This window comes from Haliotis asinina, chromosome 9 (genome assembly GCF_037392515.1).
Source record: "Haliotis asinina isolate JCU_RB_2024 chromosome 9, JCU_Hal_asi_v2, whole genome shotgun sequence".
Lineage (NCBI taxonomy): Eukaryota > Metazoa > Mollusca > Gastropoda > Lepetellida > Haliotidae > Haliotis > Haliotis asinina.
Window position 1 is genome coordinate 36796493 of NC_090288.1, and position 22077 is coordinate 36818569.

The 22077-nt window shown below is 38.8% G+C and overlaps 1 long non-coding RNA gene across 1 annotated transcript in view; it reads left to right on the forward strand.

The window, feature by feature from the left end:
• Positions 1 to 1965: 1965 nt before the first annotated feature.
• The window catches only part of LOC137295707 (uncharacterized), a 30727-nt gene continuing 10615 nt past the window's right edge, over positions 1966 to 22077 (forward strand). Inside the window, exon 1 of the long non-coding RNA XR_010957595.1 lies at positions 1966 to 2024. This is a non-coding gene — a long non-coding RNA (uncharacterized lncRNA). The remainder of the gene's footprint in view (positions 2025 to 22077) is intronic.

Genomic DNA, 22077 nt, shown 5'->3' on the forward strand with positions numbered 1-22077 from the left:
CAACATCTCTATATACATTCTTCATGGATAACGACTTCTTTTCGTGTATATGATTTTGTTTGACAACAGTATATGAATCCATACTGAAACGATGCATCAAGTACACAAAAAGAAGTTGTTATCCATAAAGAATCTTACTTTTTTGTGACTGGCTATACTTCTAAAATGCCCATCAAGCAGATCATCTTTCTGTACACACAATGAACCCTCGGCATATCAGCAAATGAAGCAGCCAATCGGAAGCCGTGGTTACACTTGATTGCACTTTTGAACCGCGATTGTACGCTTATAATTTTGTTTATTTGTTTTTTAAAAGCAGCAATGTATATTATATGTCATGAATAAGTGATAAATGTGTTTTAATTATGTTTGATTTTTTGGTTGCATGTGACCTTTAAGATATTTGCATTTGGACTGCAAACGAAGAAACATGGTGTTACGGATTAGTTTACTATAGGAGGCTGTCAGAGGCAGTGACAACTGACATGCATCATGATATCAGTTAGAGAGTGGGAGATGAGGATATCAGGCAGATGAGAGTGACATCATTACAGTGTGACACCATGCAAATGCTGTACCACAGTAGCACATTCTTCTGAAACTTCTTTATGAAACTGGTTTTGGTTTGAAACCATAAAAATAAAAATAATACACTATTTGGTCAATTTAATGCACTCAGTCTCATTACATACAAATTATACACTTTTGCTCAGTCAGATACAATAGGAATTATACTTGATTTGTATAATTAGTATGTAATGAGACCTCATGTAGTATTCAAGTGTCTCAGTGCTGAACAGTTAGGAACTGAATCCCAGCTGAGGGAAATATTTTAAGATATTTTAAGATTTTAATATTTTAAGAATTTAATGTTTGGAAATGTTATGTAACAGAAGTCCTTATGTGGAATAACACGATTTGAGAATAAAGCATGGTGGCACTTGCACCTTACAAACAAAATGTACTTGATTAACAATCTAGTGGAGATGTGTTGACAAAACAGAAGTATGCAAGGTTGTCTGTGGATCATCCTATTTCTGGATGAAGTGTGCACTATGGGGGATGCCTTGGGTCCTGGCAGTAATGAATCTTTCTTTGTCTTTATGAATCATTGATGTTTTCTGCCACATTGACAGCCTGCAGCCAACAGTAGACACTGTTGGCAGTGTCAAGACAGTGTCTTGAGTCCAGATGCCAGTCTGCAGAACCAATTGTGTAGCTCCACAGAGATCCTTGAGATAGGAATATGTGATCAGAATATTAAATATATATTGCAGTTAACTTCAAGAAACAGCTATCAACTTGTCTCCAATTCAGTGGTACTGATGGAATTGTTCGCAATTTTCCTCAGTTCTCTTTGAAGGTGTCTTCTTACCTCATAAAAATGTTTAGCATTGGTTGGGAAGTTTGGAGGTTCTCTAAAAGACAAGAGATGTTTTTCCAATGTGTAAGATAATTCGAGGATAATAGCTATAACAATGTGAGTCTGACACTCTCAGATAGTGTGAAGCATTCCAGTAAGTTATTCTTATTGCATCCCTTTAGGGGATCCCGGGATTTAGGTTTTCAGCATCCATGTGGCTATTGGTAAAGGTGGTCAGACTAGGAAGCTTTGTTGATAGTGTTTTGTCATACTGGACAACATAGGACTTGTTGGTTCTTGTGGTCTGGCTTGGAGACTTGGTAGATGGTGTTTTGTAATACTGGACAACGTTGGACTTGTTGGTACTGGTGGTCAGACTTGGAAACTTGGCAGTTGGTGTGTCATCAAACTGGAAGACACAGGACTTGTTGGTTTACTGGTGGTCATCCTGGAAACTATGTAGATGGCGTGTCATCAAACTGGAAACCACTAGACTTGTTGGTATTGGTGGTCAGGCTTGGAGACTTGGTAGATGGTGTGTCATTATACTGCAAGACATAGGACATTGCTCATGTTATTAATCACTGGTTTGTCTTTTTCAGGATCTCTCATCAACAATCAAACGCTTTCTCAAAGAAGTACACAGGCTGTACCAGTATCGGTGAGTTCACACAGGGCTTTTGTCATTGTCAGCTAATGCTACTGGATAACTTTATCTTCATATATTCAGTGTCTTACTTAAGCAGGTTAACCCCCTGGTTGCCACAGGGACATATATGTCCTTCTTCTACATACCACACTTGGAAGTCCAATAAAATTCTAAATGTACCACGCGTATATAAATACTTCACAGTTTTGAATTCTGTGGAAAATTCCCAGTTTCTTGATACTATCCACTATTATCTCAGACCAAACTAAAGTGCTTAAAATCGCCATTCAAAATAGGCTTCATCGTAAATGTCGGCAACTTTCAAACTGTACAAAATCGAGATTCACAGCGTTATATGCAGTATGTTTTGAAATGTGAAAATCGGATAATTACTGGGATTAATGAATTTCAAAAATAGCATATTAATGATCACTGATATCCAGTTTTCATGTAACCAGTAATGATATTTCCGAAACGTCACCGATGTACCCAGAATTGGTTGTGATGTTTTCGAAAATACAATTACACGAATGCCGAAGTGCGCTTTCCGCCATATTGGATAGTGTTTACAAAATCACCTTTTGAGAAGGCCAGTATTGAGATGTCTATTACATCATGTATACTTCATAGTTAGCAGCGACGAATGCATCTTGGTATTGGTGACAAAGACCATTTGTAATTTGATTCTGTTTAGACAAAACGAAACAAAATATACTTGATATGAAAAGGAACGCTGTGCTCGAAAGACAGCGCATGACTGAAATGTAAACAAAGAAAAATTCCAATTTTACACTGCATAGCATTTTCGGAAATTTTCCAACATCCATCCGTCTAATCATTGCTTACAATGGCTCAATACGCTTAGTATATTCAGGGGAAGAGTGCAGCGTGACACCATGACTGATGCAAAATAACGCAGAACGACAACGGTACTTATCGGCATTTCTGGCTTCTTCCGTCAATTACAATGTAAACGATAAGAACATATAATAATACACAGATAGTCAGAATAATTCTGATTACTTACATCTCACATTTATGTACAAAAGATCCCTGAATCAAGCAAAAAGTCCTCGCAAAATTCTGTGTACCCTTCTCAGCGAAGTCGCCATTTTGAAAGAAATCGGTCATCGATAGTGATGTCACACGTCAGCATAGTTGCACATATTAGGCAATTTCTTTGAGGTGAAGGTCGGTTGAACAAGAGTAAACACAATGCCCATACCATTCCGATTGCACTTTTAGTATTGTGATGCATATTTTGCACATCGTTCAGGCATTTTTTCATGAAATTGATTTCGGTATCTACATATATCCATGTTCAACACCATATCATGTGTGGATATAAGGCATGCGTTTTTATTCTTTGAAAGCTTTTTCAGTGATAAAACCATTCATTGTATATTTTGGCTAAAAAGAGATGAATTCTGACACAGAAGCCGAGATCTTTTAGACATTGAGTGGAAATTAGGTTAGATATATACTAATCAGCAACTAGAGTCTTTTTCCAACGTCACAAAATGCACAAAACATGCCATGACGTCAACTAAAATGTCGCATTATTTTCAGTTATTTCATTACATTTGAAAATGTGGCTGTTACTCCGTTAATAATGGTGGAAAATTAATAAATATACATCTTCACAAACAGGAGAATATGGGAATCTAAGACCTAAAATATGTATCGGATAGGGACATCCAAATCGTTATTACCTGCTTTTTGATGTAGTACACTGGCATCTTTTCTTACAAATTGTGAAACTACCAAAAGGTATCCTCTCACATTGGGGAAATTTGTATTGGAATAGTTTGGTTCACTGTGAACCTTATGAAAATGTGCGCCTGAAAAAAAATAAATTTGATAACAAAATGGATAATGGTTGTTGAAGAGGACTAAGCAGTGGTGTAGCCAGTGAAACTTTAGATAAGTATGTTCCCTGCATTTTGCACATGGCCGGTGAAATGACTCTGTAAATGTAAATGATTCTCTGTATCCATAATTTGCTGTTATTTATCTGGACCAATGAAGATATGGGTTAGAGTTGGCCAGTAAGCAGTTCTTGCTAGTTGTAAGAGGTGACCAATGGAATCAGGTAGTAAGGAGAGCTGACTTGAGAGCTGACTTGAGAGCTGACTTGAGAGCTGACTTGAGAGCTGACTTGAGAGCTGACTTGAGTTGGATACATTCACGGTATCTTAACTGTATGGACAGATGGTCTTGACTTTCCACATTATGTAGTTTCTCTCATAAGGCTTCTAGACCACAAAAGGAAGGCCACCAATTCCCATTGCTTAAGCTAGTTGTAAGAGTCAGCTGAAAGTGATTATCATGCTCCGCAACTCGAAACAATTCTGTGTCATCCTGACCCTAAGATATATCTGTGTCATGAAAAGTCCACATACACCTTGTCCAGCCATTTGTTTTTTGTGTACCCACTGTAGTCAATGATTGATATACCAGACAAGATAGAGAAGAACTAACTATTGGATTATGTGATCAGGGAAGTCATCATATTTGACTTAACGCATTCTCTGTTCCTTGATGGGGATATCTAACTTGGAATCCATACCCTTGGAAGTGTATAATGCAGGTTCATTATTGTAATCAAACAAGCCACAGACTTTCAACAGGAGAAATTTCTTGATGATTAGCGGTATCAATAACCATGTCTAGCCTGTTGATCAGTGAGGGATGGTGTAACATGTCGATTTTTTTGTCGGATTTCTAATTTCAGAATGAACGAAAAGAAAAAGCATTTCCTTTCCGATTGATTAATTTTCTTGTGAGCACCTCAATGGGAACATGAGCTGTGTGTATTTGGTGCCTGGATGTTGTAATTTCTTAGCTCTTGAACACAATATAGTGGTTAGTATACTTCAAGGCTGATGAGACCTGGCTGTCCGTTTGTTCTGGAAATGGTTGTATATTAGCTTGCAAGATGAGAGCTGTGAAGGTACTTGAAAAGGACGAATATAACCCAGATAGTTTTGATGGGATAGATGCTGAAAAACAGGCAAAGAAAATGGAAGATATTTTTTATAGATACTTCCTGATTCATATAAGTATGTTCATCAAGTTAAGTACAAGAGAACTGACAAGAATGGTCAGAGTTATGCACAAGGTTCTTCCTCATGCAAATTTCAATTTTTGTAATTGTCTTTGCTGCCTTTGGGTTGGTGGGTAGCCTAGTGGTTAAAGCATTCCCAGTTTGATGCCCCTGGTCTGTGTGTTAAGCCCATTTATGTTGTCTCCCATGGTGTTATTGCTGAAATATTGCTGTAAAACCTAACTCGCTCAGTCAGGTCCCAATTACGGGTATGGCTATAGCGTATGAATGTTTGAGTGTTTGTGGTCAGACTAAAACTTCCTGGAAAAGAGTCTTTGATGATGATGTGATGTGATGTGATGTGATGTGATGTGATGTGATGTGATGTGATGTGATGTGATGTGATGTGATGTGATGTGATGATGATGATGATGATGATTCCTGCACTCTATAATGGCAGGGCAAATCCTTCCTCCATTGGGCCACCTGTGTCCCTTATATGGTTTTAGATTAAAACCACTTGCAAACAAATCCATGATGATGATGATGATGATGACGATGATGATGATGGTGATGATTATGATTATGGTGATGATGATTATGGTGATCCTGCATACATAAAAGATGGCTCTCTATAGAAACTATTTCTTCCACCATTGAGCAACCAATGTCCCACTATTGGCTGAGGCTTATATTATGTACGACCGATTATTTGTGATCAGATTGAAACTTGTTGGAAAAGAATCCAAAGACATGATGTCATTCCACACAGAGAGTAAACTTTCTTTTATGTTACACCAGGCTGTTTACCAATCAGCTGTAATTAGCTTATGTCATGGGCTAAGGGCAACATCTGAGAGTCCGTTCCTGACTGAGCAGCCAAGAGTGAGCATGTTCCTTCCTGATCTTCCACAGACACACCCCCTCCCCTTGTAATTCAGCTCCAGAGATGAGAAGAACATATGTATGACCAGAGACTGCTGTTCAGTGAATGTGAACATGGCATGGCTCTACATGATTATCATCCAGACAGCGGGGGAGACTGACGGCGTACAAGATCATCTTGTGTAAGGCAGAGTAAAGCAAGCTCACTTGTCTTAGTGCTAACAGATCACCATTTTCCAGATTGTGATCTTGATGCACAAGTATCACAATGGCCATTATTCGTTACATACTGTGAAAAGGTGTCTCCCTTTGCTCTGACAGAACCCTCTGGCCATGGTTCAATCCCAATATTCCACAAAGTACTCTTGATGCATTGAATTATCCCAATGGCCCAAGATACAACAACATACTGTAAAGAGTTGTTTCCCTTTACTGTTACAGGAGCCTGTGGTAAATGTTTTATCTTACAATTGCACTGATGTATAGTATGATATATATGTAGAGTATATTTATTTTAAATTGGAAGGTTATTTGGTATTGCCAGAAAGTGATCATGCCACACAAGTATCCCAACAGCCAAAGACACAACACTCTTTAAAGAGTTATCTCCCTTTTTCTGTTACAGGAACTTCTGGTCATGGTTTCAAATCCTAATATTGCCCTGATCTATTGTACCTATACCCATAATACTTGAAATTGAGCTTGAGAGTTATTTCCCATTTGTTATATCTGTGAAAAGGTTAAAAGGTAAGGATAAAGATGTCACAACATTTAAATACGGGGGTTGTAGGGTTGCCTAAGGCATCCGCTCATCATGCTGAGGACCATGGTTCGATACCTCACATGTCTGAAGCCCATTCCAGGTGTCCAGGGGTATTGCTGAAGTATTGCTAAAAGTGGCGTAAAGTGTAACTCATTCACTTTTTATGTCATGGTCAGGTTTGCTGATGACCTCTGCCATGATATTGCCGGAATACTGCCAAAAGTGGTGTTAAACCATACTCCCCCACTGACTTGCTCACATTTTAATTCTGTAGAAACAAAACTCAAAGTTAACATTGACCTCTGACAACTATCACCGTGTGCTGCAGCTTTGATCCTGGGGGTACACAGGCAACAAATGCTGTTTGTGGCATCTACTTTCTACCACCTCAGCTGCTGTTGGTTTATCAGATTCAGCAGTAACCTGAAGCATTCTAGTGGGATGGTATCAGTACTTCTCTGATATGCAGGAAGAGGTCAGATAGTTAACCCTGAAGCACCAGCTGAACAGTTGACAAATTAGTCTGCCATACAGCAGGTTAAATCTTGTTACAATTGGGAAGAAAGACTTTACTTCAGTGTGTAAGTGTCGCAAACTTGTATTGAAACTAGATGGTTGCAGGGACTTTCAGGAAGTTGACTTGGGCAACTCCTGGAGGTACAAAGGCTTTTTTCTACACTGTCTTCCATCAGCAATTAGACTCACATCAAAGTCTGGCTGTGTGGTTTTCCAAATTTGTTGGTGCCATGGTAACCAGACAACAGTGATTGATGTATTTTGGGCTTGTCTGTTCCAGAGGTGAAGAAGTGACTGTTAATATATGCTTTGACCGTGATTACAATTGCATTAAATCACTGTCAACACTGCATTACGAAAGGCAAGGGTTCTATTCCCAGCCTTGTTTTACAGTCAATTTATGGTGTCCTGTTCCATAACGGTCCTGTAAAATTGCTACAAGCAGATCACTCACTCACTCACTCACTCACTCACTCACTCACTCACTCACTCACTCACTCACTCACTCACTCACTCACTCACTCACTCACTCACTCACTCACTCACTCACTCACTCACTCACTCTACCTCAAGGCAGCTAAGGCAATGTAATTTGCTATACATAGTTAATCCAAGATTCACACATGGGTTCCTTTCAGGTGTAGAGGTCTGAAACCTGCATCAGCAGAATCTGACAAGTTGTGATACCTGAAAAAAATAATTTTCATTACCATTAAACCGCCATACCTCAATTGAAAGCAGATGCTGAATAATGTTTTGGCAACCCGTCAACACTTGTGTCCAGTTGATTAAGGCAAAGAAATTGCAAAAGATATATTACATTGATATTTCCAATAACAAGTGGAACACTGCCTCACATGTCGCAGCTATTCAATAATAATTTTGATTGGTTCATCTGTTCCAAGAACTGTCTTTGAATGTTTCCACTCTACGTTGCCTATCAAATAAATGACATCCAACTAATGAAAATATAAATTCATTTATTATGTGTCGGTTTCCAGTCACCGTGTGAATGTTCATTGTTCTTTATCATTCTTTTTCTGGTCAGTGGATAATGTAGTTAAATACTTTCTCAACTCCCTGGGGAATATACAGCTCAGACTGCTTACAAAATGCAGATAGGTTAACAGTGAGATTACACAGTTCTCTCTCCACCATATATTCCTTCATTGTAGGGATTGGGGTGGTGGGGTAGCCTTGTGGTTAAAGTGTTCACTTGTCACACCAAAGGTCCAGGTCCACCAAACGTTCTCCACATGGGTACAATTTGTGCAGTCCACTTCAGGTATCTCCTGCCATGATATTGCTGGATTGTTGCTAAAAGTGGCATGAAATAATACTCACTCAATGAGGCTTATGATGTCAGTCACTGGATTTGCTAATATTTTGCTGGGTGACTCATTCTGGGGCCAAGTTGAAGACTTTGAAAATCAAATATCTTTTTTAGCATTATCACAATCAACTTACTCTTCACCCCATCTGTGACTTCATCCCTGCACTCAGCTGCACCACCACATAAATATACTGTTACTTTTTGGCGGATAACATTACCAAATAAAATTTAAGTATCTCTACACAACATACATCTGATGTTTCATTTAAATGTCAGTGACCATTTAGAGCCCATGCCAGAAATATGTCCTTTGGGCATTAGCTATTTCAGTTAAGAACAACAATCAAAAGAAAATCTCTTCAAAACAAGTTACGATCCACAAATGCCCTCACGATATAGACGGCTCTGAAATATCATAAGTATCATGTTCTTCTCAATAAACCAAGTATGTAATCACAGCAGCACAGAATAATGAGCTTGTCAGAAACACCTGAAGGTTATGGCGTCAAGAGAGCTACTTGGTTCCAATGATTGGAAACGGAAACAAGGCTCACAAATAATGTGTCAAAACCAGTCTCAATTATTTGCTTCTAGCATGGTCTTCTGCCTGCAACTGTTGGGCAGAGATGTGTCCAGATATCAGGTCAATGAAAAAAGAATCGCAGTCAAACTGGGGTCATTTATCTGGGTCAGCTGACTTGATTGTTTGTGAAATCTCATACTGTTGAGATTCCTCCACAGAATTCAAACACAACTTGCTCTTCAGTGTTAAATGTCATTGTTTGGGATGTCCAAATCTTTATGGTGAGAGCATTTCAGGTGTCCCCTGCCATAATCTTTCTGGAATATTGCTAAAAGCAGAGTAAAGCAATGCTGACTCACTTATTTCCTTGTCACGTGACAAATTGTTCTCTATTAACAGACATGAGTGAGGATAGCCATTTATGTAGAGCAATGAGGAAATGAAATAATGTAGTAAGAATTTATCAAATGCTTTGTTAAGGTTTACACTTTCTCAGTGAAGATCAGATTTGAGAACTATTATTGATTGAATCCTGTTCGTGATTTGAACCATAGACAGGCACATAATTGCCAGCATGCAAAGTCAGTGATCATGAGCTGCCATGGCTACCAGAAGTCCAGGATTGGACACCACTGACAAACTCACTCACTCACTCACTCACTCACTCACTCACTCACTCACTCACTCACTCACTCACTCACTCACTCACTCACTCACTCACTCACTCACTCACTCACTCACCAGTGGATATTTTTACTTACTGCAAGTTGAAAATTACTATGAAACCAACAAAGTACTATCACCTACACTTACAGACTGCTGGATATTACTATGCTATTTTTTGTACTGACAGGTAAGTGAAATCCTTCAACCAGGTGTTATACCATCTCACACGATCAGGGCAAATCAAGTGTTAAAACGCTCAGATATATGCAACTCTGCATGGAAAATTACAGCACCTCAAACAATACATCAGCGCAACACATACTCAACTGTACTTATTTATGACCAAATCTGTGAGCAGAAACTCACATCGTACCAAAAGACATTAATATATGGTACTTGTTGGTTCTTGTCTGGCACCTGGCACTAATAGATACAACCTGGACTGGTTGGCATGTGGTCCGTATAATGTGTCTGAGTGGGGTATTCATGCTTAACTGTGACATGGTATCTCAGTGAACTAGCACTATGAAGCCAGCTTAAGTCTGGGGCCTGTTTCACAAAGCTCTTTTAAGCTTAACATCTCGTAAGTTTCCTCATAGCATCCCTATTTCCTATACTGTAACATGTAGAAGTACCAATGTTACAAGAAAAGTACAAGAAAAGTACAAGAAAAGGTCTTCAGCTTACAAGAGCTTTGTGAAATGGGGTCCTGGGGCAACCACATTGTCATATGAGCAAAAAATATTCTTAAGTATAATGTTATATACCCCATTGCATCTCAGCACATTTAGTCAAATATGTTTATGTTGCTTAACACTGAAGTCACTGAAGTGATTGACATCTTCAGCATCAATGTTGGTATTTTTGGCTTCAGTGACATGCTCCAACCAAGATGGCCGCCCAATCCTGTTAGTCTCCTCCAAGGACAAACATCTGTTGTCGCAGACCAGTTCTAACCTGGATCTTGCGAAAGAAGAACATTTCATTTGTTAAGAGTAATTTTCAAATCCCTTGGCACATATAGGTTATGATTATTTAACTCTGCATTATCTTCTATCCCTGAAACATTCAACAAGAGTGAAACAGTCAAGTTCTTGATGTTTTCATGGAAAGGTTTTTACATGGAAAGGCACAGACATAATGACCAGAAGTTATAGGAAGGATCTAGACGAAGAATCCTATTTCTAAAAGCAATTTTCCTCAAACCATCATAACTTCCCATCCCTCCGGAGGTATCAAGCTTCATGCTCTCCTACAATTCATGGTATCTAAACAGTGATTATAGTGTCTGAAGAAATCAAATTGAGCATTCTGTGACAAGCTGAAATTACACATTTAAGTGCTATCGTGTCCAGATGAAATACCCCTGAGATTAATCTGATTACCCCGTTTTAGTTCCCTTGTAAGGTGGGACTGTTGTTAATACAGCATACGAGACAGAAATACGATCAGTCTATGGATAATAGTCAGTTAATATCATCTTCTGTTTGCCCTGAAATGCTGCCTTGCCTGAGACATTGCAAAGGAATTCCCATGTCTGATACTAATCATATTTACATGGTAGTTACACAGGAAGCATGTGTTATGAAGCTGCTTATGAATGCTGACTTTTGTTGTAAGGTGAGATGAGGTCTGAGGTCAATTATACATGCTGGCCTTTTGTTGTAAGGTGAGATGAGGTCTAAGGTCATTTATACATGCTGGCCTTTTTTTGTAAGGTGAGATGAGGTCTAAGGTCATTTATACATGCTGGCCTTTTGTTGTAAGGTGAGATGAGGTCTAAGGTCATTTATACATGCTGGCCTTTTGTTGTAAGGTGAGATGAGGTCTAAGGTCATTTATACATGCTGGCCTTTTTTTGTAAGGTTAGATGAGGTCTGAGGTCATTTCTGAATGCTGACCTTTGATGTGAGGTGAGATGAGGTCTGAGGTCAATTATGAATACTGAACTTTGTTGTGAGGTGAGATGAGGTCTGAGGTCATTTTTGCCATATGATTTTCACATTTGCTTTAAGTCATCATGTGCACACATACAACCATCTGGCACGTATAAGAAACGGTTGTTATTTTATTTTTTTTAGTGCTGCCGAAACGGACTGTTGTTTCAAGCTGTGTAAAATCTTACCCACTCATCTACGCACTCAAACTCACTCACTCACTCACTCACTCACTCACTCACTCACTCACTCACTGAAGCAATATAAAGGAAATAAGAAAGTATTTTACTTTGGTGTAAATCATGCAGTTAATATCCTTGACGAGCATTGATCTTTACACGTGGGTAGGCTTCCTGTCTGCAATAGTCTACAGTGGAAGTAAACTGGATGAACTACAATTCCAGGTCGTAATGGGACAGGGAACAGGATCTGACACATGTCAACACCACATCGTCCCTGAATTTCTCATCCTTAGTGCTCACCTCATTGCAGAATATTCAGAGTGCACTGGGAGTGCTTTGATGGTATGATGTAGTACAGTTCTAATTGTTGCCACACTGACAGGGGTTGATCCAACCATCTTACTAGGGAAATACCCAAGCCTATTTAATCTGTTGTGTTCAGCCCTAAAACATGATTTATGTCAGAAAGAACCTTTAGCATTTGTGGAACATGCCAAAGTGAAAGCATCGTTGTGGGAATCAATACTACCTTTGTCTTGGGCCAAGCATTGCTAGCTCGATATTACTGAAATTTGACATACCTGAAAGTCTTTTGAGCTCATATCATGCCATGTTGTCATTTTTTTTTGTCCATTGTCTATTTGTTAATGTTTCATTAACTTTCTTCTCTCATCTGGTTAAAGCATTCAGCCTGTAGCTGTAGGACCTTGGAACCATATTTACAAAGTCCTCATTCTTGGAAAACAACAGGCTCAGATGGATGATGCTATTGTGATGTGCTCTACACTACTGAGGGTCAATCAGGGTCCTCCCATATTTTAGCAGAGACTTACAACTGACGTAGTACTATGATTGTCTTGAAGAACAGTGCCCATGGCTTTTGTGAGAGTGGCTGTGCTCTCAGTAGGGTAGGATGTGCTTACACTTTTCACCTGGCTGCTGTTGTGCAAAGCAACCTTAGCACTGTGACTGTCTTAACTCTACGTTATGATCACCATAGTGCTGAGATGAATTTCCATGAAAGCACTCATATGCTCTTCACTGCAGTTTTGCCTTTATACACCCTATGAAATCTATTGTTACTTTATGAAAGTCACTGTTATAGTGTTCGTTCATCATACCACAGACCTTGTTTTGATTCTCAACATGGATGCAGTGTGTGAAGCCCATTTTTGTTGTCTCCCTTAATGATATTGCTGGAATATTGCTAATAGCTGTGTAAAACTGAGCTGCCTCACTCATACTGTATCCTTTGAATTACAAAATTTAACATGCACTGGGAACATGTGTATTTTTTATTAACATGAGGTTGCAGTTTGAAGTTTTGCTTGGACAAGGAAAAGGACAAGCCATGTTTAGATAATGGCTGTAAAAATCAAGATGTAATATTGAAACCGTGTTTTGTGGTTTCAGAATCAAAGGTTTCTTGCTTTGTCCACAGATGTTGAACCTTCCAACAACTAATGATGTAATCTGTGTGAAGACTTCAAATTCTGCTATATTCATTCTGTCAAGATGGCGGTTGGGTAGCCCAGTGGTTCAAGCATCCAAATATGTGGGGTCTAATTCCCCACATGGCTACAATGGGTACAATTTGTGGTGTCCCCAACCATGCTTTTTCTGAAATACGATACAACTAGATATTTGTATAGCGCTGATATTCAGTTAGTTTTAACTGCTCGAATGCACTTGGTTTTTCCCTCGATCATTGGATGTCCATCACAACGGCACATAATATTTTCAATCTCAACTCACTGGGGAGCATACAGCTCTTGCAGCCTGCCAGATGCACCGAGTTAATGTGACTTTCCTGTCATTATGAGTTACCTATTCACAGCTGGGTGGACTGGGACACATTGTCACAGAACTTTGTCCATGTTTTACTGTTTTACTACGTGTTTACACATATTCATGTGGCCACCATCTGGTCATCTACCAACGGATTTGTGGGTTCTTTTAAGTGCTCAGGGTTGCGACAACACTGAAAGAGTCTGCACATAAAGTAGACTCCAAGGTTTTTCACACCCGGTCACAGGTGGAGTCGATCCCGGCACCTCCAAGCTCGCTGGATTAGTAGCCTGGCGCCTTAGACAGCTCGCCCACCACACCCCCATAAATAAAGTAAACTCACTCTCCACCAAGGCAAGGCTCACACAGAAAAGTGTTTAGACATACTTATCCAATTACTTACATGCTATCACCTAACAATTACCATGTCCCTTGGAACCTTTGATCTAAATCTGAATGCCTTGTTCACATTATAAAAGTGGTTAGCCCCTCAGCTGTCTTACTGGTTAGGATGTCATCTTTGTGATGACTCCATGCCCTGCTACATGGCTCCTTACTGGACTTAATTACTCCGATAATTGGATGTTATTTGCTTTTCTGTGTGTTCTGTCTCGCCTTCAGCCCTACGGACTTATGGGTGGAAGTAACTTGTCACAAAGAATAGCATCAGCATTGATTGTCCCACCTCACGCGATTGTCTGCTGGGCATGCTGCATTGTGATGACCTTTGTGAGTCTGGTGTGACACAGTGACGTTCTGATTAGTGTTGTACTTTGTGACCTTTTCAACAACTGTTTTACAAACTAGGGGTAGGAAATATGTTTCTAAAAGAGTTCTGTCTATTTTTGTCTTGCCATTGATGCATGGTGCTCTGTATGACCTCTGAAAATCAGGTATGACACAGTAACCAGTAACAGTAACCTTTCCAGACCAAACGAACTAAGTTTGTTTTGTAAAAGTTATCCTGTCATGGCATTTCAAATGGTTGTGGACAGCACAGAGAATATTTTTTCATGTTTAACCTATATCATACATGCCTTTAGGCTGTGGTTGATATGTTTAGCTCCATTGATAACAAACCCACCATCACCATCACCACAACCACAACCACAACCACAACCACAACCACAACCACCTGCAGGAAGGAAGTCTGTTAAATGAAAGAGGTATATTTGCATTTGAAATTATCTTTTTTTTAGGTTTGCCAAACTGACGTAATTCTATTCATCTTCATTTGAATTTCTGACACCACCAATACCAGTGCCATCCCCCCTCACACACACAAACGTTAGAGGTATGTGTTGTCAGTATCCTGCCTTACATAACCAAACACTCACAACTGTGCTCTTTCCACAGACCAGTATGTATGTTTGCAGGATGGAAAGGTAAAGTCATATTTTACATGAAGACCAGCATGCCAACAATACATATTTATTTAGCCAAAGAAATCTGCCATGTCATGTCTGTGATTTGTTCATCCGTAAACCTTGGACAGCTGTGCTTCTCACTCTCCATCAATAAAATATTCATTTATATTTAACTAAACAGACAGTTATGGTATTGCAATTCTGTTTGGAATTGCTTGTCCTGACTGAGCCAGGATTTGCTGAGTGAGGGGATCAAATCCAGGGCTGGCCTGAATATCCATGTTGTGGATTTCAACAAGGGAGTGCAATTGTAGCTGTTGTCCTTATACATTAGCTGACATATGTGAACTGAGAAATCACTGGAGTACTGGTGATCAACAGCATGAGCATCAAATATGCAGTTGGAATTTGATGATGTGTCAACCAAGTCATTTAGTCACCTGATTTTTTACGACAAGCATGGGTTAATGAAGATCATTTCTTACCCTGATCTTCATGGGTACTTTCAATGAGACTATTCTTCCAAATATCAGATTATAGCTGAATAATGCTGATGCAACATAACTTTTTAGCCTCACTCTTACAAATACCATTGTTGACATATGATTAAATTCTTCCAGTTAGGGGCAGTGGGGTAGCCTAGTGGTTAAAGCATTCATTCGTTGCAGTAGACACAAGACAGAATGACATGTACATGAATTTGCTTTGATGTTTTCTTTGACTGCATGTGTCACAGAATGAACCAGTGAAAATGCACAAGAACAAATAGAATGACACTGACAATGCCATTAATATTTTGCAGTTAGCTTATCGCTTCAAAATGTCACGGACTCGAAATACATAAATGTTTTGTTGTGACAAATGTGACAAATTTACCTCAGTTACAAATAAATAAATCTATTTAATCTGAACAAATTCCACATGATCATAGAATCAGACATGAAATGCAATTTTGAAAGTATAATAACATTTGATCAAAATGATTCCTCACAAGTCTGTGCCTTAAGAGTAATGCATGGATTTGAGTTCAAATATTTTTTTTGTTTATTGAAATGAAGAAAATCTGAGTCTGTCATTCGCTTTATGACAACGGAGTAAATTTAAAATTTTAAAACTTTTAACTTTTGATGGTCGAAACCTGCATGGATGTAGCACTTGTAGTCTTTGAGACCCATCTTTGACTTACTGTGTGAAAAATTCTCCAAGGCAGAATCATGGTGTGATTGTATGCACTGACCGTGCTCCAACTTGCTCTCAGATCTCCCGAAAGAGCGTTATAAAGACGGATTATAGTCTGAAGGACTCCGCAAAACCTTGGTATTTAGTTAAGCTGGTCTGTTTGAAGTTGTGTATATTGTGTGGAGATTGATAAAGCGTTCCTGCTATGAGACAAAACAGATTGCCGATTTGAAGTTCATCGTCTTCATTAATGGCGCCATGATATGATGTCTAATTAAATCATCGTAATCATTTTGTCTGCAGGTTTTTAGCAAATCGCATCCATGCTGATTTATCCTTCACCCCAGGATGCCTGAGGGCTGCTGATAAGATATTTAATACAAGCTGTGATTACTCGGACCACTTAAACATAATGAGAATTTGTCTCTTACTCATCACTTTCAGTGTTTTATAGGGAATATGCCTTTAACAATTACGACATGATCAACACCTGTACCATAAAATGTTGTAGTGAACAGGATAAACTTCTTTTTTTCACAGTGACTTTAAATGTTTCTGTTCAGTTATGAATTTGATCATGCTTGTACATTGCAAGTTTTATATGGACCGATTACTGGCTATTTGGTGGACATTTTAGAAGTGTTATTGTGAAATAGTATGATACATTTTGATTTATTTATGAGATTCTTTTAGGTAGGTTATAACTGATGTCTGTCTTTTAAATGGATCTGGATTTGTGCTGAAAGGAACAAGTCATTGAAACAGCAGTCAGAGTGAGTGAGTGAGTTGAGTTGAGTTTTATGCCGCACTCAGCAATATTCCTGCTATATGGCGGCAGTCTGTGTGTGTCAGTGAATGAAAAAGTGATGGTGGTAGTGGTGGTGGTGGTGGTGGTGGTGGTACAAATATTGATAATCTTAATCTATGTCAGGACCAACCAACCTCTCTCACCTGCATTATTTTTTAATCTGTAAATACTAACAATATTTATCCTTGGACACTTAAACTGTGGAATTGTATAGTGGCATCTTATCTTCAACAATCTACATCACACTGAACTGTAGACTAATGCTTCGTCTACATAATATAATTATGACTGGAAAACATAAACTCGTTTAAATTGAAAAGGGGCTCAAGGCAGATCAGAGAAAATCTAGACTTACTTTATTTATGGCTTTAGCAATGCAGGGAGGACTAGGCTGTAGCAAAAATGATATGGTTCGGAGACTGTGATACAGACTACCCGAACCAGATCAGACCACAAGTTATTGAGCTAAATACTTAATTTAATATCAGATGGCATAAGGATAAGATGCTCCATTTTATGAAGAAAGGACACTTTTTCTTTGTGATCTGTGAAAACACAGCCATTCTAAATGAAAGTGATGTAGGGTAAAATGCACACCTGTCTGACTGTCTCACCTGAGGATAATTCGACAGCTGCCATCAGACTGGAATTCCTTGAGACACCTGAAGGTGGATCATCTCTGCTTCTTTCCTAATCACGGCTCTAATCACATGGTCTGTTACAGATCTCAAGAATTCTTCACTGATACTGTCATCCTGACAACATCTTACATCCTTAACAAATGGTAACAAACAGGAACTGCTCACATTTTTTCTTCCAAATCTCTTCCAGTGCTCTCAGTCTGACAAAAGGTATTTGGTGGGCACAGCTGTGTTTGAGAAAGAACTCTATATCTGGCCAAAAGATCCTGATTAAACCAAATAGCTAAGTATAGACTCATTAAAACTGTTGTGCTTTCCTAACAACTGGGAATACTGATTTGTAGGCAATGTCTAACATGCTTGAGTTGTCACACTTCTGTGCCTGTAAATCAAAACAGAATTAGTTGTAGACTGATTTCCTCTGAGGGAAGAACTTCTTCTGAAGGCTTTGCCTATGTTGAAATGAGGTGTAAATAGAAGTAACAAAACAATTTCCATTTTCACAGGAACAGTAGAGTCCCTGCATCATTTTAACTGTATCTTGAGAGAGTGAATATGTATTTATGCCACTTTTAGTTATACTCTAGCAATATCACAGTACGGGCGCCAGTAATATCACTTTGTACCTATATGGAAGAGTGAACAAGGTCTTTGGCATTACAACTGAACACTTTATCCTTTAGGCAACCCCACCATCCACGTTATATCATCTGTATGTATTTATGAACTACTATCAAATCAGCCAGCACAGGATACTATTGTCCAGTGGTTGGGCACTTTGTTGGTCAGGTGGTACATTTGTATGTTCACTGTACACACAGAGAGGTCTGTATGAAGTTGTGCAATCTGCTTCAAATGTGAATTTAAAGCTGTGCAACCTATTTCAAATGTGAACATGCATTTGTGCAAACTGTTTCATATGTGAATATAATGTAGTGCAACCTCATTCAAATGCAAACATAAAGTTGTGCAATCTGCAGTTTGAGTATGAAAGTACTATGGTATGATATCAGTTTGAGTGAGTGAGTGAATTGCTTTTTACACTGCTTTTAGCTATGTTCCAGCAATGAGGGACACCAGAAATGAGCTTCATACATTGTGCTCATGTGCTCATCTGCTCAGGTTTTCAGCATGAGGAGCAAATGCCTTATCCCACCATCCCTACTGTTGCCTGAACATATGAAGAGACCAAGCCTATTGTTCTGGCGACTGGTGGAGGTACCGGGGTAGAATAGGCCTTCAGCAACCCATGCTTGCCATAAAAGGTGATTATGCTTGTTGTAAGAGGTGACTAACAGGATCAGGTGGTCAGACTCACTGACTTGGTTGACACATGTCATCGGTTCCCAGTTGCACAGATCAATGCTCATGTTGTTGATCACGGGATTGTCTGGTCCATACTCAATTATTTACAGACTGCCGCCATATAGCTGGAATATTGCTGAGTGCAGGGTAAAACTAAACTCACTTACTCACTCACTCCTCTTGTTCTGACAACAGTATGTTTATTTCCCAATAAAATACAGGCACTCTTTCTGCCTGTTTAACATCAGCTGTTTGTGAAAGGGCGAACATATCCATGGATGTGGTAAACATTGCTTTTTCCCAAATGTAAAAATGTGTGTGTCTCCTCAGGCTCATCATTTTGCTTCTCTTCCTCCAGTAGCAAATTGACACCCAGTGGGCAGACATGGAATATAATCTAAATACAGTCATCTTGCTCCAAACAGACCGCATTAGTTGGGTACTCCCCAGGGATTTGAGAACATAGCCTAACACATTCAGATACTCTTGACTAGGGTGATAAAGCCATTACCTGACTGTGATATGGAGCAAAATTGTAGACGTTTAACATAGATTGCAGACACCAATGTGATTGGTCAGTAACAACATTGGTATCATCGGACTGGAGGTTTTGGGGATGTCATCTGTTTTCAGACGACAGAGTTTGCTTAGGCTAGAAGAAAGTGGGTGGTCACACCAACATTGCATACACTCAGATGATGACATGTGCTAATCGAGAGACCAATGGATGCATTTCCCATCTGAAAATCCACATCAAGTCTGAATGACCTGAAGGGCTCCTTTCACAAAGCACTAAGATGATCGTAAGTCACAATGGTAACCATAGTGCAGTGTTAAGGAATGGGAGTTAAGGATTAACCTTGGTAAAGTTTGCTTTGTGAAAGGAGCCCCAGGTTTTTAGCACCTAGATATCATTATGACTATGTTGAGGAACACTCAATGCTTCATCTCAAAAACAGGATTTTTAAAACTCTTGCATCTGATGAATCCAACAGTGGCATAAATGAAGCCAATTCTATACATCAGGGATTTATTGATGATTCCAAACCAAATACCCAAAGCAAGAAAATAGAGAATCAATTATACTTTATTTTATGTTTATTTTATCATTTTTGCAGACAATATCATAAGAGTTGGGGCTCATTATGATCTCCCCCAGTGGTATTTTGTTGTTGAATACAACTCCCAGCATTTTTCCAGTTAATCCAGTGATTGACATCATGAGCATTGGTTATAAGGCCTCAGTCAGTCAGTGAGTTAGGTTTTACAGTTCTTTTACCAATATTCCAGCAATATGACATCGGGAGACACCAGAAATGGGCTTCACACATTTACCCATGTGGGGAATCGAGCCCCAGTCCTCAGCACTTTAACAACTAGGCTACCCCACCACTCCTACATCCTCACAGCCAGTCAAGAGACATGACAACACTTCCTATTAATATCATAGGTTTCCGATGAAAAAACCCAAAACGTTTTGACTATATATTTTAATTCTAAGTATCATTTATTCAGCCTTAAATATCCCTAGGCATTTCCAATTTGGGCTATTCTTCACAACGTATCACTCTAGATGATATGCATGTATTCGGATGTATCTTATCATGGCTAACAAGGAATATATTTGTTCCATTCTTGTAATACTTTAAAGATGACTCAAGGCAGTTATTGACTCTCCAAACATTGTTTGAAAATGGAGATCTGTTCATACCAGATCTATTTCTATCTCCCTTCTCTTTTTGGGTTCCAGGTGAGAGATTTACGGTGACCTTTTTCGGGGGGAGAGATTAAAATGTGCATTACCTCCCAAGTTCCTATGAACCAAAGCGTATTTGTTTCCATTTCTTATCAAAGAGCCCTGTTATTTTCAAATGTGATAAATATGGCCACTTTTTCTTCTACAACTATGCAGCCAAAGCCCTTCAGATCATGTTGTTAGAGGGTAATGAATTGTTTGTTTTAATCCAGCTTCTTTCAACTCGTGAGATTAATACTGGTCTTTCAGTCAGCTTCTTGTAGAGAACTGAGGAGTCTTTGCCAGGAAATGACTCTAGTTGTGTATCACACAGGGTGTTCATACCTTGATGGCTTGAGAGAGTTCTGATAATATTACAAGAGGTCTGGTGAAGTTGTCATGCTTGTTATATATGTCAGGAAGACATTTCGAAGAAAAAATATCAATTGTCAGGGATGTTAGATGTTGTAAGGATCACAGTATCACACTGATCCTTACAACAGCTTACATCCTTAACAATTGACAACAAATGGGAATGGCTCACATTTTTTCCACGAAAAGTCTTCCTAACTTTATGTTCATGATGAAACATTTGTTGTAAAGTGCGCATTGCTGTGCAATAGTTGTAGTACTATTATAAGGGTTTGGATACAAAGTCGTGATGCGTATTGTATTTGAGGGCTCTGAATAATATCGCATTATACAATTATTGTCATACATACAACCGTTGTGATACATATTGAATACAAAGGCTCTGAGAATAATTGCAATACAATAGTTGAATTATATTATTATATATATTATATGTTGAATACAAGGATTTTGAAAGTGTTTGCAGTACAATAGTTGTGATACAGATTGAGTACAAGGGTTTTTATACATATTGCAATGCAATAGTTGTGATACAGATTGAGTACAAGGGTTTTTATACATATTGCAGTACAATAGTTGTGATACAGATTGAGTACAAGGGTTTTTATACATATTGCAGTACAATAGTTGTGATACAGATTGAGTACAAGGGTTTTTATACATATTGCAGTACAATAGTTGTGATACAGATTGAGTACAAGGGTTTTTATACATATTGCAATGCAATAGTTGTGATACATATGGTAAGGGTTCAGATACATGTTTCAGTACAATAGTCATGATACAGATTGAGTACAAGGGTTTTCATATAAAGGTTTTGATGCATGTTGCTGTACAATAGATGTAATGCATATGCACACGGGTTCTGAGATGCAAAATGTACATAATGTCGTACATATTGACATGCTTATGGGAGTTAACATATTCTTTCTTGATATGCACATATGTATGAACAACATGCCCATAATTACACCCTAACTCCATCATTGTGTCAGTGAATCATCAGTTTTTGCTCTGTC